The sequence below is a fragment of the Sturnus vulgaris genome, chromosome 1 (assembly GCF_052056855.1).
Source record: "Sturnus vulgaris isolate bStuVul1 chromosome 1, bStuVul1.hap1, whole genome shotgun sequence".
NCBI classification, from domain to species: domain Eukaryota; kingdom Metazoa; phylum Chordata; class Aves; order Passeriformes; family Sturnidae; genus Sturnus; species Sturnus vulgaris.
Genome location: NC_142243.1, coordinates 42,168,233 through 42,192,599, shown reverse-complemented (window position 1 = coordinate 42,192,599; position 24,367 = coordinate 42,168,233). Strand labels below are relative to the sequence as shown.

Below are 24,367 nucleotides of genomic sequence, written 5' to 3'. Positions count from 1 at the left end.
GATAATCTGCAGGGGATATCTTTAGCATCTTCATCCAGACTTTCCCTGAGGGGTGAACCATTTTCAGTTAAATGTCATGCTTGAGAGGATGCTTGAACCTTGCTGTAATGTTGCAATTGTTGGACAGAGCTGGAAAGGTCTGTGTAGGGGCAATTTAAATTCCATACTGGGTTTCATAGGTGTCAGTCAGCAAGGGCAGCATAGAGGGTGTATATGATCAGTATATTTTCAGCAGGTGGCTCAGGCATTTAGGTAATTTTAGGTATTTTGCGTGGATTATGGCATTATATATTTCTCCAAAAGTGCTTAATGCGTGTATGAAATTATACCATTTGAGCTGTGTTTTTAAACCAAATTTGAACTGCTATGCTTTTTCTTTGCTTTACAGTGGACCTTTGAAGTAAAGACACAGATGAGTAAAAATATGGATAGTGATGACACTGTTGAAGTAGAGTAGTATTTATGGTATGTAGAGATGTAAATTTCTGCCTTGTGACAAAACTGCATAATCGATCGTGCTGCGCATGTGGGCTGGTTTGAGCTGGGGTAGAGTTGATTGTCTTCACAGTGGCTTTTGTGGGGCTCTGCTTTGGATTCCTGATGAAAACAGAGTTGATAATAGAGAGATGTTTTTGTTATTGCTGAGAAGGGCTCATACAGAGTCAAGGTCTTTTCTGTCTCTCATACTGCCCAGCCGGTAAGAGGGCTGGGTGTGCACAAGGAGTTGGGGAGGCACAGCTGGAACAGCTGCACCCCACTTACCAAAGGCATTTTTCATACCCTATGGAGTCATGCTTAGCTTATAGAGAAGGAAGAAGGAAGCAGAGGACATTTGGAGGAATGGCGTTTGTCTTCCCAAGTTACCATTAGATGTGATGGAGCCCTGCTCTCCTGAGGACGCTGTAACATCTGCCTGTCTATGGGAGGCAGTTAATGAATTTATTGTTTTGCTTTCTTTGCATGTATATGTGCCTTTGGCTTTACTTTATTGATCTGTCTTTATCTCAACTCAAAAATTTTCTCACTTTCACTCTTCTGATTTTCTCCCCCATCCCACCAGGGGGGAACGAACATGTGACTAAGTTGCTGAATGAGGTTACATCACAACAGCATCCATTCCTGGTCATTTGGTTTGAGTAGTTGAAAGTAATGAAGTGGGTGGACAGATGCAACCATCATTTGTATAAAATCGGCCACAGAAACAGTGCTTTTAACTACGCTGGCTTAATGAGCTGCCAAATTCAGAAGAGACTTTGGAGCTGAATTGCTTTTGGATTCTGTCAGCTACATTGATCAGTTCTCCATTAGCTACAGGGGGAGTGAGAACATCTAGCTCACATGTAGAACCTGATTTTTACATGTCTTAATCTAGAGGTAAGTCCTAACTTTTTGCTAAGCATCTAATGGGGTTTTTTTGATCTTTGAATCTGTGTACAAACACTAACATGATGGTACAGTAAATTCCAAATTAGAGCTCTTAGTCTTGGATGGAAACCACCCTGGCCACAGGATGAAACAATCCCACTCACATGGTTAGGTTAGACTTCTCTGAGAATTTTTGGTAGACTAGGTTTGCTCTTGCTGACCTTATGCCAATTGCCCATGGATGGTATGTATCATTCCAATTTTAGGGATCACTGAAATAGGAGTACAGACATTTGCTCTCATGGGGAAAAAAACTCATAAAAACCCAACTGAAAACCAACACCTCAAAAATCTTTTGAAAGTCTTCTGCTAATTACACTTGTATTTAAGATCTTCAAAAGAAGGCAGTTTTAGTGGCTAGATACCAACTAATTCTGAGTTTATAATAGTTCAGTAGCATCATCATTTCTTCTTTGGGAACCAAGTTTTCCAAAAAAGGTTTCCTACCCACGTATTTAAAAAGGCCCTCAAACCTAGCATCTGAGCTCTGATAAATCATAGCCTAAGGTGGTCTGGTTGGAAAATGAGAAACCACTGAATAAGGAAAATGCTGAAATTTCACTCTCCATAGGGATTACCAGTTTCATTAGCCTCGGTGAAATACACATTTCACTAAATTTAGAGCTGCAGCAGAGCTCAATACAGATAATGCATTTAATGTATGCTCTGGGCAGTGAAGTTGAAACTATTTTCAAGTAATTTTCTTCAGTGTTGGATGCAGCCATCCTGTAAGTCTCTTGATAACTTAGAATTTTTTTTTCTCAAAACAGCAAGTGATGCTGTTCCAAAGCACCTAACATTTTCTATGACAAAGATGTATCATCATTTCTCAGAGAGTCATGTTTTATCGCCACCTGGTAATATAATGTCACAGTATGATAGCACATGCAATTTAAAGATAAGTTTTTTTCCCCAGTTCTGTAGTCATGTCAAACACTGTTGAATAATGTAGAGACTTTTCTTTTTTCCTTCTTTTTTTCACGCATGAATCTTAACTCTACCAAATTAAAAACAGTTCAGGTTTGGTGAGGAGGCAAAAACTCCCAGTGTATTCTCCTTAGAAAAATGAAGATGAAGAGATGGCGTATCTACACAAGGCAATAGAAATGTCCAAATAAGAAAAGAAATGATGATATGGAAGACAAAGCATAATTCTATGGCAAATACTTTTTTTTTCATAATATTGTTAAATGTGGAAATATGCCACTGGATTTTACTGTATTATGGACAGACAAGACATTTATCTCATTTTTTCATAGCATCAAGTGTTCAGTTTTCTACCTTGAAGCCTTTAAAAATTACCTTTGACAATGCACAAGTAAACTCAATTATGTAGTAAATATGAACTTTTCAATAGTTAAGGTGATGTGACTTCATGGCCCATGACTGGCTCTTGGTGACAACAGTGATCAAACAATACTAAAGTTAAACAGTAGTTTACTTGGATGTTTATGTTGGTTCTGGAGAGATTATTTTTAGTAATAAGCTTTATACTGCTTTCAGATTAAGTCTGCAATTTTTTAGGACAGAAATTTTTGCCTCATAGTAGCTTTTTGGCTGTACATTTTAATCAAATCTTACATATGTTTGTTTACTAATATTTAAGAATTTGGAGATTTTAAACAATTCTTTGATTCAGAGGACAGTGGGTTATTAGAAATAAGATGTTGTATTTCCCATCCGTGTTGGATGGCCACCTTATGTGTTCTTTATTTCAAAATGGAATAAGTGCGGATACTTGCACAGGCTTAAGACATAGGGAAACCTGGCCTTGTAGAGTTAAATATGTGGTGATAGAATTAATACAAGGTGGTAAAATTAATGTCTTGTGAAAAGACAACTGTTTTCAAAGTTATGTGCTATGTTCTACATGGCTGAGAAGCAACTAAACCCTTCAAGCCTCTTGCACACCATTTCTCTAAAGGGCATGTATCTTACAGGGATTTTTAACAGACTTGCAGTTTTCAGCAGGGACTTGAGTTCTTTGGGACTGGAACAACAGCAAATTGCAGTCTTTCTCACATTACTAAAAAGGCAGAAGTATTGCATAGAATAGATCTCTACTATAGGAAAGATGAACTGATCTACAGTATTTTGCTTTATTTCTAGTGTGCAATTTATTCTGAAAGGCTCAAGGGTGGCTGGAAATAGAAATCTCAGAAATAAATGTTTTTGTCGTTGTTTGCTTAAACAGAGGCATTATCTGAAAATTGTACTCCGAGGGTACCTACCAGTTTTTTTGTCTTTTTCACTTTTTTCCCCCTTGGTGTGAAGGAAGTGGTAGCTAAGAAGTTAAATTGTATTAAAAGGATTCCCATGAAACATATCATAGCAGCAGTAAGGAAATCTGTGGTCAAACTTGGAATCAGATGATACAGATAAACATTCATGAATAGTTCTGTCTCAAACCCTATAATTTATGGTTCACAGGAATTCTGAACCAAATAAGCAACAACTGGGGCACTGTTCCATATTTAAAATCCTGCCTAAATCCAGAGGGATGAATTTTAAGTGTGAAGTCTGACTCTAGGGATGGTGAAGAGCTGTCTAAAAGCGAGTAGGTTTTTTGGGGTGATAGATGCAATCACTGTTTCCATGAGGCCCATCACTGGGGAGTGCAGGGCCTTGCAACTGAGAATTATTTGGCTTTTTTCAAACTGGATTTAGTGGCTGAAAAAGTGTTTTCCAGATAATTGCTGAAGTTGAGCCAATGCAGTGTCTACTGTGACCTCCCTATGGTAGATTATAGACTCTACTAGCAAAGGCATTGCTTAAAGGATTTTTGGAAGAGGAACTCTGTATTCTGCTCTAGTGAATTGCACAGTTTTTCTTGCATTCCTTGACCTCTGTAGAAGAATAATGACATAAGGGAAAGAAATACACTTCTGTATATAAACAGGTGGATCACAACTGTCTTCCTCTGGCTGGGAGCCTAATAGAGCCTTTTCTCATTGAGCAGTTGTGGGAAAAGAAAACCCCAGTCTGCAGGGTTGGGAATTACCTGTTGCCTACTAAGTTTCCTATTAGCTTCAGTTAGGTGCTTTATTTTGTCCCCTAAGTTGTGACAGAATGTTACTCATTGTGCAACAGGCACACATTTCCCACTAGAACTAACTATGGAATGTCGTGCAGGGTTGTCGTATCTGTGGTCTTCTTCCACAGGTGGCTGACAGGTCAGCTAAATGTTAATGAACTGTCTTTGAGTCTAGGCCCTCTCAACAGCACAAACTTTCCACATCCTGTTCTATCAGACTATACTTCCTTCAAGGTTTTACAGATCTTTATTTTCCCCTCAGTGCTTCCTTTCAGTCAGTCTGCTTGCCTTTACCCTTCTCTCTATTACTCTGGTGTGGAACCTACTCCAGGTGTGAGCTTGGAAGGATGAAGGCAAGGAAATGAATTTTCTTGTCGGGAAGAGAAACACTTTGGGCATGCTTTTTCCTCTATCGTGGTTCCTCAGAGACATCCCCACTTTGCAAAAAGCTTTGGTGTTGAATTCCCTTGCTGAAAGGGACTATAAAATGCAGCTTTCACAAAGTGCTGTGAGATGCAGGTGAGATGAAGAACCAAGTGACATTAGTATTAGAAGAGATCGTTAACCACTCTTCTTCAAAAACAGCGTTTGTCATTCTTCTGTGTAATGGACTTGTTTGTGTCTCTTGAGAAAGAGGCAGTAAGCTAATAACCTACCATCTTTCTTAGGAAGCCAGTTTAAGGAATTGTTTTCAGTATCTCTCCGAGTGGAGTTGACTACAAATTAGTATATTTCCTCCTTGAAATGGATGTATTTTCTATTATTATTCTGTCACACCAGAGCCTGTCTGCTACTTGCTGTGATACTGCTAATGTTGTGGCACCTTCATTCCACTGCTCTCTGGAAGCAGTTACCTCTTGTCTACAGTGTTAAGATGAATAAAAGAGAAAGCCTTTAATATGGTGTCTAAAGATAATGATCACCAGAATACTTTTGCTTCAAAGGCTTTTTTTTTTTTGCTAGCTTTGCCAACATTTTTTATTTAATCCCACTTTTATTTATTAATAAAAAGCATTAGTTTACAGAAATAAGTAAAGACAGCTGAAGATGATAATTGTTGCAAGGATATAGTGGTGACATAAAAGTATTTTTTCCAAAAAAATAATGAAACAGAAATGAGATTGATGAGGGTTTGCAAGTAAGCTTGCTCCCTCTTGAAATGCTATATTCTTTTCTTTGCCAATAGTGCTGACTGTGCTGGTTGATTGTGAAGGGAAGATGTGATTAAAATGGGCAAGAACTCATTTGTGATTATTTTCCCAGCTCCAAAGAAGAAAACAGAAGAAAGGAAAAGAATAGGGGCAGAACTACAGACTAGCTGATTTTAAATAATCTCACCTGTTTAATATGTAGAAGAAAGATTTTGTAGATGATGTAACCTACTGGCTATGTGTTGCCTTTTTTCTTGTTGTTTGTATTTGTTTGCTTTTAATTACAACAAACTCAATACCCCAAAACCTTGGACAGTAACAGACCTGTGTCACAAAACTGTCTCTTTTCTAAGCAGTTTTGAATGCAAGATCTTGAGTATTTAATAGGATCCTCATTATAACGCCTTGTAATTCTTAGTTAAACTCCTCCTTAATCACGGAAGGAGTTGAGTTGGAAGGGACCCACAAGGATCATCAAGTCCTACTCCTGGCCCAATACAGCACCGTCCCCAAGAGTCACACCATGACACACACAGCCTGAGAGCACTGTCCAAACTCTTCTTGAACTCTGTCAGGCTTGGTGTTGTGACCTCTTCCCTGGGGAGCCTGATCCAGTGTCCAACCACCCTCCGGGTGAGAAACCTTTTCCTAATATCCAACCAAAACCTCCCATGACACAACTTCAGGCTATGAAGAAAAGCAACAAGCTAAGAAAAGATAAATGTGTGGGTAACAGTTACCAGAGCAAGCAGAGTGATATTTGGCCATATGACCTTCTTATTATATATATATACTCTTTATGTAATTTAGCAGGTAGATACAAAGATATTTCAGCTGTTAATAGCTTCTGGCTGTACCTACACGTTTCATGCGAGCTGCATGGCTCCAGAATGCTTTGAATGCCTGAAATCACATGTCTCTGTTACAAGCAGTTTTCCTTGAGCTGGAGCTTGAGCTCACACAAAGCCCCTGCAGTTGGACTCAGTGGGCCTCAGAAGATGAGTTCATTTTGCTGACCTCCAGGATAAGATGCATTCTGAGGGCAAATCAGTCACAGTATCCTGCAGCACATCTCTGAAGAAAGCTTATGTGGTCTCAAAAATAAACAGGGTTTCCCTGCTAGATGCACTAGTTGGGGTGCTTTAGAGCTGACCCTTGAGTAGGCTTTTGCAGGGAAGTACTGTAAAGAAGTGACAAATTCAGCTTGAGTCTGAGCTTTAGGCTATTTCTACACAGTTGTTGAGATGTTATCAGTTAGCTGACAACTTATTCTCTCACCAAGCTATAAGTAAAATAGTAATTTTGAAGTTCATAGTTTCTTAAACCTTCTGATTCCTTGCATCATAATTTTTTTAGCATTCCATTTTATCTCTTCTGTTCAGTAATGTCCTCTTCTGTAATGTTATTGTTCTGTACTTTGCTTGTCCTCTTTGCTCTAGCTGTGCCCAACAAATCCCTTGCCATGACAGTTCACATTAGTGTTAGAAACTGACTTCCAAAAACCTGGGGTTTTAAAACCCATTATTTATTACAGAAGTTCCTGCCTAGTTTATAATTTAGAAATCAATTTCCCAATAGTGTCATTCCAGAAGAAAAAAAAGGTCTATCCATAGAGCTGATGGATGCCAAAATCAGTAAGATTTGTCCATCCAATTGTATATGGATGTTGAGAATATTTACTTGATATGGGCTGCATAAAACTGCTCATACTCCTTCACTCTCATGACAAAAGAAAATCACTGTGATCATTATCAGAGATGATGGAGTCCCTGTTTCTGTTGCAAAACATTTATTTATTTTTGAAGAGCAATTGTTCCTTTTAAAATAAAAATCTATGTGAACAGAACGCATTTTAGGATTATGCTAAACAAACAACCCTGAGTTCTCTGTGAGTTAATTTTTTTCCTCCAGTAATGTTTTGTCATTCAAGCTGTGTATCTTTGTCTTCCATTCATTACCCAGTGAAGAGCCCTTCATGTGTGTCATACCTACCCAGTGTAGAACATGTGTGTCCCTGTCTGAAAACCACGTCTGTTCTGTACAGGGCTCTGCCCGGTTCAAACGAGGTGTTTGTTTGTTTCAGCTACACAGCTGCTGAGTATGGTGCATGGTAGGTTATTCTTTAAAAAGATCTATTTTGAACTGTATTTCAAAACTTTGTGGTTTTATTACATTTCTAATTGACTCTTGCTATCTCAAAGCCCAAATATCTTAAATTTCCCTTTTACTTTTTAGATAATTTGGCTGCTTGCTATTAGGTATCCATAATTGAAAGACTTGACATGTATATATTTGCTAGAGTTGCACAAATGAAAGGAACTCTATATTTAAAAACCATTCAGCAGTGATAAAATTGGATAGATCCACAATAAGTTATGGTATGTATAGTTTTCAAGTTTCAGACTTTATGCTGATGCTCTTTTGTTGCTAAGATATTTGTACATATGTAGCTATCATTTTAGCATACATCTTGGTCAAGAAAGCTAATCTGGCAGAAAAAATGGAAATATTTGCATCAATAATAATATTTATAAAAATTTTACCATTTCACATTTGTTTATGTCAGAGAGTTGTAAAAAGTTTCTCTCTCCTCAGAGAGGAAAGAGGAACATTGCAGGGAAATACTTACTCCTAATATTTCTTGAGTCAAGCTCTAACAGCAGTTTTATAGAAATAGGTAGTCTGGTCATGTATCTCCAGTAAATTAAAATCCCAGAAAAATGCTGGAAAATAGAAAGTGGAAGTATGCAGTGTGCTGTGCACACTTCAGTGTGTCCTTAGTTATCATGTCTTTATGACCTGAGGTAATCCGAGAGAATTTCAGATCAGGGTATATGAAATGAGATGAAAAAATGTCTGCTCTTGGAAGCTGTTATTCATCAATGAATCAATTAACTCAGAAAATTTTTTAAAATTCTCATCTTCCTGCTTCACCTATATTGAATTAAAGTGTGACACCCAGGCAGCTAAGTTTTCTCCTTGGTACAGTGTTTGAACATCTGTATGCTTTCTGAGGTGAGCAGATGTAGCCACTTCTTCTGCATTGTGAAGGAAACATGCTATGTCTCTTCTCCTGGTAAAAATAAATATGTCCTTACACAGATACTAATTTTTCAGTAAGATTGAACATATCTGGATGAATGAAAAACAGCTGGATTTCTTAAAGGCAATATAGTCTTCATTTTATAATTGGTGCAGTATTATACATTTATAGCTGTTTGTTTAATCTTTAAATGTGAAATTAATCTTTATTTGCTGATTTACAGTGAGGAACACAATGCTTTAAGCACAAGGTCTAAAATGCCATATTATTTCAAACTGGCCTGAATTATTAGGGGACATTTCTAGATTAATAACTAAAGAGCCCTGCACAGTAGAGAACACACTTTAATGGTCATGTTTTAATGCTCTATCAAAATATTGTGATATATTTTGCTATGTTTAGCTGCTTGAATCAAACACTAGAGGAAGAGCTTAGCATTTATTTTTAGTAGGTCATATGTTTTAGAATATCTCTATATGCATTTCAATTTAGAAATAGTAATGTATAAATATTTAACCTAAAGTAATATAAAATGTGCCTTTTATCCTTTTCTTGGCAATACGATCATAGTCTATGATCAAAGAGTAAATTTCAGTTATGCTAAAGGTTCTTCTATCAGCATAATATACTGCTTTAACAGGCAGTCTTTTTGGATGTCCCCTATGGTTGACACAGTTCAAGTGAGATAAGATCCACAAAGACAGTGATGGATTCAAGTAAATCTCATCAGGTCTCAAAACTGCTTATTTCATCTGTGTATTTTTGTATTATAATGGACAACATGAGGACAGTTTCAAAACTTTAGTTTCCTAGGAAGTAAATAAAGTTGTGAGAACTAATGCTTAAAATTGGCTTGTTTAAAAGGAATTCTGTTTAACATAGCTTCAGTCTTGCTTAAGTGAGTACCTAAATATAAGGTATTTTCCAGCCAAGCTGGGAAAGACAGATTTATTGCTCTAACAGCTGCCACCACTACTGATAAGTGCTCAGCATCTAACTTCTCTAGCTGCTGTTAAATCACATACAATTTCTTAGGCTGGGAAAGTAAATAAAGATAACTGAATGCAGTAATCTGTGTGAAGCCAGGGGAAAGAACATGGGTTGCAGGGAGATCTGAAAGACCACACATAAGCTAATCTGCATGCATGTGGCTTTGCTGTTAATTGCAGCCTCAGCATCTTTGTAAATAACTTATTAAAGAGCCAGTTTGGTGTTATGAACATGGAGTCTTCTGGTACTATTGTCCAGTACCTGGTGCAGAAATATGTCAGCAGCAATAATTACAGAGAGACACACCTTCCCCTTCAAATATTATTAAATGGAAAACAAAGCTAGGAATAAACAGGTGGTCTGGAGAGACTTTTAGAAATGTATTGGTGGATTTCCAGAAAAAATAGCCTACACAAACAAGGAAGCTGTTAAAAAAGTAATTGAGCATGTACACAAAGGAATAAAGAAGAGAAAATGACAGTAAAGGTTTTCTTTGCTATCTTTCTGGGAAAAGATGGAAGAGAAGCAAATAAGATGCTGTTGTGTCTGAAACATTGGGAAGACTGATAAAAGTGCTTATTGAGTAATGTGACCCCACAGGAGATTATGGACAGGAGGCTGTTGTGCATCTTGTTATTTTCTACTTAAAGACAAGTGGAAGAGGAAATTATTATAGTGAGCTTGTAGCCCCAGAAACTCTGGAAACATTAAAGATTCCTTGTTAATGACAGATTTGTATGTGGCAGACAAATTTCTTATGGGAAAGACTGTCAGGAAATATGTATCTTGTGCAACAGTTACGTTGCATTCTCCTGGGAAGGTATCAAAGTTATAGTGGCTACTAGGACAAAAGCCCAAACCAATCTACTGGGTCACAATAAAGAAAATGAGGAATTAGGATATATTGAGGCTCACAGTGTGGTTTAGGGCAGACATAAGAAGGCAGCATGAAAAGCAGAAAAAACAAGTCTGTGGACCTGTATAAGGATTAGAAATTGTTCCTATCCCAAAGCTGAAACTAACATCATAGTGGTCTGCAGCAGTATGGGTAACGAAAGAAGCCTAGTGAAATGATCACCACATGTAAGCGATCCCCAAACTTATATATGTATTCATGTCAAATAATGTTTGAAGATATGTTATTGGACTGGCAACCAATCACATTCCAGCTGCCTTGTAATTCCAGCTGATAGCTGGGCCTAGAAAGTGGTTAGATTTAGGAAGAATGTCTACAAAGTGATCAAAGACAGTAAAACCTTTCTGAGATCAGTGAAGTGAGTACATATTGTCTGTAAAAATCCATCCTCCTCCAGTGGTAAGTTATTTGTTAGAATTTCCAGTGGTCCAAATGGGACTGTACCTCCCACTGTTGAACAGCAATGAAGTCCTTGATGGAAAAGAGAAATGAAAATTGTCTAGCAGCATGCAAATTTGTCTCAAGGAAAAGGACACATACAGTGCAGGGTTGTTTTAGAAGTATATTCCCATGTTTACTATATGAGACAATGAAATGTTTTTAAACTCCCCATAGAAAAGAATTGACAAACATACCAACTACCACACTGTGTACAGTAATTATTTTCAGCAGACTACAGTGGTAATGTAGTTTCACAAGAAATGAGGGAGGTAATATTCAGATAATATCAGAACCTGTACTTAAGTCACACTAAAAATTAGTCACTAGCCTCATCCAGAGACTGTGGATATAGGATCTGTTTTAGGATAAAAATAACATTTTAGGTGCACTCAAGTACATGTTTTAGTATAATAAGACAAGGCAACTACCTTTACTGTTAGTATTGGGCTGACCACAAGTAGTTTTAAGTATCTATCTGTCTTCAATGGAATTCTAATGTCAAACACGCACAAGAAAATGTCCTGAGAGCAGTACTGATGACGTTCTTGAAGGTAAATGAGGCATCAAGGAACAAGCAACATATATTATGAAGGTGCAACAAATTATGAGTGAATACTCTGGAAAGTATATTAATGAAAACATGATCAAGGAGAAAGTAAGAAGAACTGAGCTCTGTAGATCTCTAGCAAATAATTTTCAGGCCTTGAGGTGCTATTAGGAATATGTAAGATTGATGTATATGAGGGGGGCAGTGAGGATGAATAGCTATCTCCTAGATGCTGCATGCTCTTACAAATAGCCTTTGATACAGGTTTTGATACATAGCAGTCCAATGTAAGTAGAGTCATGTGTCCAAGAACAAACATTTGAAGGATAAATGTATTATAGCCAAAGTATTTGCCTGAAGTACTTGTTCTGCTGAAAGGCAAGGATTCTGTGGTTACTAAAGGAATTAGCTTGCAGAAGTTGTTAGCATCAAGAGACACAAAAAAATTGCTTTAAGAAAGAGTTGTGGACCAAGCTTTTTTGCAAACAAATGTTTCCACCAGCTCACCTCTAAGTACCAGCACTGTGAGCATCCCATCAGAAAAACTGCATTCCAAGTTGAGTGTTGTGAAGACTGCAGAACTGTGTAGTGTGGAGCGAGTCACTGTTAATAGCTGACACTGAACTGGCTTTCCTGAACACAATGCACACATCTCTGTGAGATGGATTCCAGCAGTGGACTATACTGTTGTATTTGCTTCTTTTGTTGAGATGTGTATGTACTCTTTCTCTCAACATAACTCTATACTCTAAGCAGGGACTAGGGACTAAAAGAGTTTATACTCTGGCATTGACCAGATTGTGAGGACCATGTACTGCATGAAGCTCTTTCTTACACGAGATGATGGATGAGCTGTGTGGTGGGAACATTTTGTTTATAGAGAATTGAGTCATGATCTTAGGAGTTGGCATGAAATGGACAGCAGTTCATATATGAAATGAGAGACATCACTAACTCTGGTCAGAGAGCTGCCTGCTTGGCAGGCATAAATATCTAATTGAGAGCATGTATATTAGTGGATGATGAATTCAAAGACAGTATATGATACAGTCTTTACTTATCTCAGTTCTGATACAGTCTTTACTCATCTCAGTTCTGGCAGAAGGTAAGAATAGATTTTACTTCTGGTAACAGTCACCCATAAGACATGACAAATATTTCTGTGAAGTGCCTGATGAAGGACATGCAGTCAAGAGCTTTGCCTAGGGAGCCCCAGGGGTGTTTTGCAAAGTATATGTTTGACCTGGGATTACTGTATTCACACAATAGTCCACACTGTGCTGAAGCTGGATTTAACTAAATTGGCATCAACAGGACTTGGAGCACAAGGGCACCTTCTCATGGGTAGCACAAAATGATGGCACAGCACAGTTGGTGTGCTGTACAGACAGGCAGGAGACTGTTGATTTAATGCAAAACAGAAAGGATGGCAGACAGGAAAAGATCCTAACAGATAAGCAAGAGAATCCATGGGAGGAGATAAGGGAATGCAAAGCTAAACACAGAACGTATCACAGAGTGAAATGGATGAGTGGAGGTCATCTTGTTGTGCCCAGATGGTCAGGTTTGGATTCATGCAAAACAATGGCATAAGGCAGCAATGCAAGATGTGGTGGGATTCTAAATATTTGAGTAATAAATAAAATTGAAGACAACCCAGGATTTTTGAGCAAATCTTAGGAAAAAGCTGTGTTGACATAGGAGAGACAAGAATAAATTAATAAGAGCAAAATGGAAAGAACACCACAGTGCAGAATGCTGAGAGCTACTGTTTGGAAGCCTGGACTCCAACAGCAGCTGATAAAGTAAGAAAAGATCAGCGGACAGTGGAAAATAAGTATTAGACCTGCTAGTTCTGCCAGAGAAATCCTAAATGATCAGCAGCTATATTCAGAGAAAAGACTATACTCATTCTGTGGCCTTTCTGTTGAAAACACCTACATACACAAGGGAAAAAAGGAAAATATCCTGAAATAAATCAAATGTATTATGGACATCTTACATGAAACCATAGTAACCTTCCATTTGGACTATTCATTCAGTTTGGTCACTTAATTTCACTTAGGCCATAAATGAAAAAGGAGATAGAGAATAGTAATGAGAAGGATCAGAGGCATGGATAGAGTTCCATACATGCAGAGATTAAAAAGATTAGTGTATTTACGTAACAACAGAGATGAATAAGAGGTGAAATGAAAGAGGTGTATAAATTATTAATAGTTTAGAAAGGGTCAAGGAGGTGCACTGATTTAACTGTCTCAGAACTCAAGAACAAAGGCTTCACAATAAAATCACAGCCTTTCAGTTTTAAACTGATAGCAGAAAATCCTTTTTACACAAATGTGGCATCATTCCCTCAAGATCTGAGGCAGTGAACTTCATTGCATTACTAAAAGGGTCTGACATTTCTTGCTAACTTGGTTAATCATCCAATAACATTTGATCTGAATATTTAAGAATCCTTAGCATATTGATCCTTACAAAATGCTTCTAATGGAGAAAAGTGTTATCATGCCACTAATCAAGTGAACAGAATTGGCACTGGGGTAACACTAGATGATTTGCCTTGGACCACGGACAGAATCTCATGTAGAGCAAAACTGAATTTTAGATTGGTACTTTAATATGTGGACAATCTTTGTTTTTTTGGCCATTATTTATGTTGGTGATGCACAGTTGTTCTGATACAGCTGGGTGCATAGCTTCTTATGAAAGCACTTGGGTCGTGTGTCATGGTGCTTTCCATAGTCACATGTCCAGCACCTAATGGACTGACCAGAGCATTTGCACTTAAGTTTGATTAGTCCTCGTGGAACTGGGCTTACTGAACATGCCCAAATCAATGAGGTTGGGTATACTTGCAAGAGGTGGTGCTTCCCTGAAGCAATGGAAATATTGCTGATTCTCTATGCAACATATGTTTGTCCATATCTATCAAGGAAAGCTTTGGCTGTTTTTCAATGCCACCTCCAGAATCATTGATCTGTTGCAGTCCCTGCTGTTTGCTTTCACAGAAGCCTTTCACTGACATTTTCTCATTTTTCTCTGACTACCATGTGCTTGGCTGATGGAAAAGAAGACTGGGCATAGAGCTATTCAGGTGGCTGGCAGCTCCCTCTACACTTGTGCCTCAGAAAAAATAAGAGAGTAGATAGACTTGCTCAGTTGTTTTGACAAGTCGTATATAGTCCATGTTTCTAGATGAGTATTGCCAGTTAACAGTGGTGTTTAGTGCATGACAACAGTAATGTAGCTTGTATTGGAAATATTCAAAGAATGGCTATTATCTGGAATCTAAGTTTTCAGATTGTAATCTAACTTCTACCTACCACAGGTGAGGAAGGCAGTATGGTATCAAACAGCTCTTTCTTGAGAAACAAAGTTTAAACTGTTGCATGAATTATTTGCCCAAGGCTACTATGGCAGACAGAATAACAAATTCAACAAACCGCTACTTTGGTTGAATGCAAAAAATCTAAAGTATAAACCAGTAAAAATGCAACAGTTAGCTATTTGGAAATTACTGGTTCTTCCTTTGAGTGTAAAATGGTACAATGCACCCTTTACAGTGGCATGAAAGACAAACCATGCAAACAGTTGTTATTTTGTTAATATATATTCTATGTTTGTAATCTTGGTTCTACATGAACGTGTAAGTATAAATGCAAAGCTTTTCTGAAAAAGCCTGTTAGGAGATCTGTACTCTACTGAGACAACCCCCCCCCCAAAACCCCCCAAAACTTGGAAAAAAGCAGCAAAGCAAAACCGCACAACACGATTTTTGCTTCTAGTTCAGAACTGTCACTTTGCTTCCAATAGAGACAGACTAACAAAGGCTGCCAATTCAGCCCAAGGCAAAAGGATTGGCCAAGACCTGCAGCTTCAGGTTCTGAACTTTTCTATTACACCAACCATAATCTTGTTTCCTAGTAGTCTCTTTTCCTAGTAGCTTCTCTCCACTTGAACTTCCTTTTATTTAATGGCAGTACAGAATTTCAATTCGATTACCAATGCCAAATAATGACACACAAAGTTCTCTGTATCCACAGTAAATACCTCAAAAATACATCCTGATTTTGCCTTCATTCTTGTCACAGGCTGGGGATCTGAATATCTGAAATTGCATCACATGCAGTGGGACTGTGTGCTGTAATTGTACATTTATCCTCAGATAAATGGTGGTGCAAGCAAGAGAAGAAGGATATTCTATTTTTCTAGTAAATCTGTGCCTCATAGCCAAGATAGGTCCTTTTCTTCAGTTATTTTTCACTAGTAATTTCCTAAATTAATTGCAATTAAGTTCTGAAGTAAATAGTGTTTTTAGACCAAGCTCTTCTTTCCATTACTCCTGTCCTCAGATCATTCCAATTTTAATCTTCAGTGACTTAATTTTGTTTTGTATTGACAATGCTTCTTTGTTTGAGTCATCATACCACTTATTTATATGCCATGATCATGAAAGAAAATTTAAAAACAGCTCACCCCAGAACTGATCCTTGAATAAGTACCATTAAGCTCTTTCCACTGTCAAAGTGCCCCTTTCAAACTGTCAGTTACCCAACACTCGATTTCTATTTTCCTTTCCATCTAACAGTTCCTCTTTTACCTCTTTCTTCTCTAGCATTATTTATTGACTTCCCACATAGCCCTGTATCAGCTATTTTACTGCAGACTGGACTGAGGACATCTGAGGATTTTCTTTTAAAGCCAGTTCTCTTTAAAAAAAGAATACTATGAAGTTTAGTCTGGACTTACCTGCCCTTGAATTAATTTTGTATTTATTTCTGTCTATCAGCATTATCTGTTTGAAAGCACTGTGTTCTGCTGAGGTTCAAACAGTGCAGTAACTGGATCACTTTTTCTGCTTCACTGCTTCATAAACACAAGCTCAATAAATGCTGCTACCTGTTCATATGACAACTTGAGACATTTATTAAAAGTATTTTCATATGAATGCATGTGGTAAGGCTTTCAGAATACCATCTTGGAAATTGGCAGATGCTATAGAAAGCCCCCTGAGTTTTATTTCTACCTCCTCTGTGGCCAGTACCATTCCACACTTGGATTCCCAATATTCAGCTTTGCCTCCAGGTCAAAATCAGTAGCCTGAGGAAATATTAATTTAGTTTTGGATCTGTACATCTTGTTTTTCACCCTATGTCACAAATCAGGGAAGCTGCTAATCTTGAGGACTTTCAAGGCTGTTCCAAAGAAGCCACCCTACTGGTGCATTCTCTCATCATATGGTAATTTTGAGAGCATTTCAGCCAGCTTCTTTGTAATTGAACACTTGGAAGAAAATCTTTGCCCCAGGAAAAACTTCCAGTAATTCAAGCCAACACGCTTTAGCTTTTTGTCAAAGCCTCTTTGGTGCTCAGTGCATATACATATATACATATATAAATAAAATTAATTCATCAATTCCTGTGAGTCTTGGCCAGAGGCCTCCTGATTTTTTTTTTTAATAACTTGTTGGAATCTAAATGATGGGGAGGTTTTTCAAAGACCTGCCTAACCTACTTTTTTAAAATCCATGTATCCATGTCTGCTGTCTTGAGCAAGGCTTTAGCTGCTAGCACACCTAAGCACTTGTGCTAATTCTTGTCTTGGCCTCTTCCACTGAGCTGTGAGTCAAACTTTCCTTCATGTTGTTTTCTGTTGTATTCTACTGCTGAAGTGTTATCTGTGGTTTCTCGTGGTTTTTTTAATGTTTAATTTCAGTCCTGTAAGTTCTTTGTGGTCTGAAATTGATGTGTGGATAAGAGCAGCTTCCTGTATTGCTAAAAGGACTGAGCCGGGGGACTAGCTTGTCATGGCAGGATTTTAGCTTGTGAGGCTCAAACTTTGCCTTTACAAACCCTGTTCTAGCTGCATGAGTTCAATATTCTTATTAACATAAGCAGCTCAAAGAAAGATAAACCATCAGAATCCTTATTGGCTTGGCTGCCTTTGCATTAGCCCTGTAGCACTGCTAGTACCTTGAATGTTGCACCCTTCTGTCACCAGAATTGATGCATAAACTTCTTCCTAACATCTGCACTACACAGATACATCTCTTGTTCACCTTAGCAGAAGAAACTAGATTGTTTTATTTGCCTTGGTGGCTGGGAATTCATATCTCTCAAAGAAACATCATTCTTCACTGTGATTTAGCACTTCCATGTGTTGCTATGCTGAGTGACACAAGACCTCTGTTGGTGCACTGGCACGCAGAGTGACATGGTGACTAAAATAATAATAATGTTGGGAGAAAAACTACAGTGTTACAGAATGTGAAGTGTTAAGTGCAAGGGGTACCTCATGCATCTGGGAAATCCCACAGCATAAAAAGACAGATAAGATTACCAAAATAACTGAATTTCTTTTGTACTCAGAGGGACTGACAGTTGTGACAAAGATTAGATCTTAGATGATCAAATAGACATTCAAAGCAGGTGTAAAAGCCTCATATTTGCCAACAGGAAGTCATGATATGAAGGCATTTTGCAGGAACAAACATTTCTTTTGGATGTGACTGATTACTACAGGATTTGAAGTGAGTGTGGGGTAGTATCATGCGTGAGTATAAATTCAGCATCTCATGCAAGATTAGCAATCAGATCTTTTGGATTTTGCCTTAGAAGAGCAATGACCACTGATCATGAGCAAAGGTAAATGCCTGAACTACATTTCAAAGGTTTGTTTCAAAAGAAATCATAACTCTATAATGACTGCTCACTTGATAAATTTCCTATTTCATTCTGAAAACAGATCCAGGGTTAACTGAGAGCATCTACATGTTTTCTTTTTGGTTCAGATGATCTTTTTTATTTAGACGTAGAGGGGGAAAAGAAAGAAATGTAGCTTTCAGCTAAAGTTTACACTGTAAAAGTTATTCTCATTTTGGGACCAATTCTTTATTGATGTGACTCATTAAGAGGACTCCTTTCACAAGTTGGGATTACTCACTCAAGTAAATGAACTAAAATGAAGGCATTATCTTTTAAGATTAAATGATAAAATCTATGAATTAGACACTTATAATAGAACCATTAACAATTTTTAATTACAGTACAGCTACCACCCATAGAAGTAGTATATGGTAATACCTACTCATTCTTTTGCCTGCTCTTTCACTGTGACATATCATTATGGAAGGATTATTTAAGTCCTATTTTTAGATTCTGAATTATGCAGACAGAGAACAACCAAAACCAGAGATGCTGTATTAAAAAGTCACATGTTATTTCAGGTGGTTTGAGCTAAAAAAAAACACAGTAAAAAATAATTATGTCTTGTACTCAAAGGGGCAGTTTATGGGGCCTAGAGGGACTCGGGTCAAATGCTGTGTGGTGTACAGCCAGAGAACAGTCTCTGGACTCATTAAATCACCTTATAGTCTTAACCATTCCAACTAGGTGCCAAAAAAGGATTTGGAGGCCTATGGTGGACCTTTAACAATGAGAAAATTATGACAGATTCAATAAATACTGTTCAGGTCTGCAAGACTTGTTTGTCCTTGCAACCTACCCAAAAAATCTGGTTTGGGACCATAGTTGACCAAATTAAGCATTCCTCCTTACTCTGCATCTACAAACTGTGTAATGCATACATTGGATAATTGATTGCTAGGATAATATAGATTCCTAGGTAGGCTCCTAAATCCTCTTTGTGCACCATTATCATATTCCCTAAAGTGTCTGTCTTTCTGTCTGTCTCGGGTAACTGTTTTATTAAGAACATATTACAATCTTTCTGTGGAAGGACCCTAATGAAAAATAGTGTTGGGAAAAAATATCTGTATAAAGATGCTTAAGTATTTGGGTAATGATTCTCTGATTAAACATTCTTTTGCAAAAAAAGGGGTCATTTAGTAAAACTAGAATTTTCTGCAGAAATACACTAATTTTCATGAAGTGTCTGCTGGGTGAAAGCTTTCCAGGTGCAGAGACAAAGACTCAGCTCTCCCATCATCAGTTGACGGCACTATGAAAGACTGAGAGTTCAGGGGCATAAGTTGGTTTAATTATCAGCTCTATAGAGCTGTAAGCTATAGTAAAAGCTCTATTACCTTAATTGTTAGCATGTTGATTGGGAGGTGCTTTTCCTTGCATGCTTCTTTTTCAGAATTCCGGTTTCTGAATATTGTGTAAATTAATGATGTTGTTAGTTGTGCAGAAAAAATACCCACTTCCATGACATCTGAAGTAAAACACCTGATTTGTTCTTGTTTCTAAATACCACCTATTTTAGCTCTGATACAGAAGCTGTTTCCTGTTTTCCATTTTCTCATGTGATTTCTCTTTAGTAGATTGTGTGGGCTTTGAGTCTCAGATGATCCAAATTATTTTTCATTTGTGATGAAATGAGAATATTCTTGCCCTAGCATTATCAAGAAGCTCATAAAAAGGAATGCATTGAGATATCCTTTTAAGTTTTTTCTCAAAAGATAAGAAAGGTCTTGCTGTCATAAGATGGAAAGCAGTTGGAATTTTTATAATAAACTGCACTTTTCTGTGCAAAATGTAAAAAATCCCTGCCACTGCCTTGTATAAATCAAGGTTGTAACATTTATTAATATCTTCTGAATATACATGGCCATTTTTTCTGTGGAGGTGACTTGATATGATTTGCCTTGACACTCTTCTGCTAAGGAATAGATAAGAGAACTGAGAAAACACAGGATGATGGAGAATCTGAGCAGCATTTAGAACACGTAAAGGAAAACATTTAGTGTGTTGAACTTCAAAAAATGCACTTTGAATTGCTGTTTATTTTTTAATATACAAATTCACCTCTTCTATATAGGCAAATTAAAAAAATAAAATTAACTTCCCCTCCCATAGCTCCTGATACAGCCTTAACCAAACCTCTCCATCTGCAAATTTCTACATTGATAGCATTTATAGCTCTATTTCCTAATTCCTTATTGTTTGGCCATCAAAATGTGTGCCTAGATGTGTTAAGATCCATGTAATTCTGACTGCAGTACACTTCAGGATCTGTCTTTTTGGTTAGGTGAATGGCTAAAAATTATAGGAAAGGAATGTATGTGGGTGTGTTAATCATCTACATGTGTTGCTGAAATGAAGAATTGATACAAAGATTAACAGACTGACGTTAGTGCAAATGAAAATTGAATATACCTTTTCAAAATACAGACCTTTTTGGCTTTGATTTATGAGATCTGTCAAAACTTTACATTATCTTTAAAACAAATCAAAACATTTTCCACTGAATCATTCTAAATTACTTAGCTCATTTGCAATACAAAGTAGCTACCAGAACATGTGATCTATAAGGCTAGAAAGAACTGTGTCTTCATCATTGATGGTAGGTAAAACCATTCAAGCAATAGCATCCAAATTGTCCTGGGATAGTCAGTGTTCAGGCTGTGCCAAGCATCACTTATTTTTCCCACTGTGTTTTGGACTGGTAATTGGGAAAAAATTGCACTATCACGTGGATCTAGTGTTCTTGTTGCTTAGAAATACATGACATTTTGGAAATAACAGAATTGTAAATTTAAAGCTACTTCCACACAAATGTCACCTGAACAAACAGTGCTTCTTCAACAACAGATTGGATTCACACAAGTGCCATTAGGTTTAGGAGTCACATTCAAATGAAATTAAAATTCTTTGATTGTTAAATAAACCTCTAAATTCAGTGTAATGGTAACAAAGAAGTTAATAACCAACATTACATGTGCCTCATCCCTTACAATATTTTAAAGATAAAAACAGTGACTAATACCATCTCAAGCAAGAGTTTCACGGCTTTTTTTTTTTTTTTAATTTCTCCTTTTTTTCTATTGAAATATCTCAGCATAATGCCAGTGGATTACTCTCTTTATGGCTCCTCTTTAAGGAACCAATAGTTGTGTTGCAGTATTGCCCTGTGTGTACATTATCCCATTATTAGAGATGTGGGATAGAATCTGATTATTTCTCACCTTGGTATGTAATGTTGTAGAATGGATCCAGTCCTGCACTGACAGAAAATGAATGCATGTAAGCATTCACCTTCTTCCTCTCACTTCATTATCAGCCACATTTTTAAACTAGAATTTAATTTTATCCAGGTGATTTTGCTCTGCATTTATTCAAATATGAAGTCTTTCTACACAGCTATGTTCGCACTTGCCTGCAGCAACAAAAGCAGGTAAGGAAATGAAAAAAAAAAAATTTCAGAACTTTACCTTTTCATTTGTTCCATAATGTACGTGATATGTGTTCCATTACCAAGGTACTGTATTGACAGATTTATAACTTCTTTTGTTTGTCAGTGTAAGGCACAAGGATATTTTCTGTCTGTTTTCTGGATAGACAGTCCTGCTGAATGGAATGCAATCCAGCAAGCAGGCATCTGACTTTGGAGCAATTTTCAGTTTTGTTTTGAAAACAGTGGCCAAGCACAGTGGCCCTGAGCTAAATAGTTAATCTTTGTATGCCTTTTTTAATCTCTGAAATGAAAATGAAACTGTTCCCTTATTTCCAGATAAATTTTAATGCTTACATGTACATCAATATTTGTACAGATTTCTGAGATCTTTAGAAAGAAGTTGCCAGTCTTATTATTATTTTATTACTCTACCTTTTGAATTATGTAACTGTACTACTTTTTACCCTTTGAAAGATGGATTTTACTTTGAGATTTCATAATTGTCTCCTATGACATTGCTGCTTTGAGAATTACCATCTTAAAAACAGAAGGGATTTAACTCTTATTCTAAAGGAAAATATTTAGAACTTTTTTGATGTTCATAGAAAGAAGTAAATAATTTGTAAACATACCTCAATTTGAATATGAAGTTTGTCTGAAAGAAAGAAATCACACTGGGATAAAATATGTAATGAATATATAGTTTTAAGTTGCTCTTAATGACTTCTCATTTTGGATTTCCATTCATTTCTAGTTAGTTCTGTTTCATGAAAACTTAAACTTTTTTTTTTTTTTCTCCAAAGGACCCCTTGGTTCATTCATTAAACAAGATGGTCCTGCTCTGGGGTTTAATCAAAGCTGAGTAGCAATGAAGGCTTTTGTCTCTGAATAGTCTTTTATTGTGTCAACATTCCTTCTTTTGTTCTATTAGTGATTTTAGTTTTTCATGTCCTGTTCTTTTGTTTCTTTTTTTCAAGGACTGTGGGGTTCAGGACATTCCAATTACCAGCCCATAATTCTCTGTTCTTTCAGAGATCTCATAGGCACATCCTCAAGGATACCTCAAAGAAGTGAATTTATAAAGAAAAAAGGTTAACAAAGTAAAAATGAAAGCATGATCTTGGTTGTTTCTGTATTTTTCTTGCTCTCTCTTCCCGGTATTAAAGGCTGATTCCTGGTCTAGTGTGTAAGAAGTAATGGATAACTGATTTCAGGGACAATGAACTAGCTGATAAATGCCAAATGTATAACCTATTCTCGATTATAACTGTTAATTATAGCATACTGGGAATTTTGATGTGTAAATAAACAATGAAAGAACATGAGAGGAAATCACGACTCTGGTACACTTAAGAGGAGTAGATACTGTATACCTTGACTTCCCAGAGATGGTCACACAGGAGCTGAAGTGTGGGCTACATGAGCAGGCAGTGAAGGGGATTGAAAACTGAGTGAACAGCTGAGCCCTGAGGGTTGTGATCTGTGGCACAAAATCTAGTTCGAGGCCAGTAACAAGCAATGTGTCCCAATGATTGATACTGGATCCAATACCCTCCCTTGAAGTGTTTATATTTTTCTCTTGACCTGCTGGTAACACTCTAATTCAGCCCAAGGAAATGTTACTTTTTTTTTTTTTTTTCCCTGCAAGGGCACACTGCTGGCTTATGTTGAACGTGGGGATGAACAACCCCTTGCACCAATAAATACTGGGGGCCACTCAGCTGGAAAGCAGCTTGGAAGAAAAAGGCCTGTGAGTGCTGATGGTATCCAAATTGAACATGAGCCAGCTATGTGCCCTTGCAGCAAAGAAAGCTACTTTATTGTTGGGATGCATTAGGCAGGTCAAGGGAGGTGATCCTTCCTCTCTACTCAGCACTGGTGAGGCCACACCCGAGAGTGCTGTGTCCAGTTCTGGGCTCCCCATGACAAGAGAGATGTGGACATACTGGAGACAGTCCAAAGAAGTGCCATGGAGACTATTAATAAACTGGAGCTGGGCTTGTTCAGCTCAGAGAAGAGAAAGCTGAGGGGGATCTCACCAATGTGTACAAATAATTGCAAGGAGAGGGCAAATAGAACAGGCCCAGGCTCTTTCCAGTGGTAGCCAGTGGCAGGAACAGAGCTGATGAGCACAAACTGAAATACAGGAGTTTCCCCCCGAACATCAGAAACCACTTTTCCCCAGTGAGGGTGACTGAGCACTGGCACAGGTTGCCCAGGGACATTATGGAGTCTCACACATTATAGGTATTCAAAAGCTGTCTGGATATGGACCTGAGCAACAAACTCTAGGTGGCCCTGCTTGTGCTGGGGACTTGGACAAGATATCTCCAGAGGTCCCTTCCAATGTCAAGTCTGATCATCTTTAAGTAAGTATTTTAAATGAAAATTAACATGCAGATTCAAAATGCATTGAAAAACATAATATCTATGATCTAGGGCAAATTCTCAATATAGTATAAGAGATTTTTTAGGATTTTCATTAGTGTGCATGAGAAAATGCTATTATATCTTGAAATGTCACAGAGTAAGTTTACCTCTAAATATGCTGTGACAAATACAATAAAAAAGATTTCCAGACAGATGGATGTCAGAATTAGATATATTCTTGTGTGGAAAACGAGACTGCCTCCATGTAGACATTTTTGTAAAGAAAATTATAATAAAAATGTGAAAA

General features: G+C 37.4%; 1 long non-coding RNA gene across 1 annotated transcript; it reads left to right on the top strand.

The window, feature by feature from the left end:
• Positions 1-1,299: 1,299 nt before the first annotated feature.
• LOC148225169 (uncharacterized) lies at positions 1,300-22,792 on the top strand. The gene is made up of 3 exons (XR_015802118.1): positions 1,300-1,374; positions 21,611-21,690; positions 22,668-22,792. It is a non-coding gene; the product is annotated as an uncharacterized LOC148225169 (long non-coding RNA).
• Positions 22,793-24,367: the final 1,575 nt, after the last annotated feature.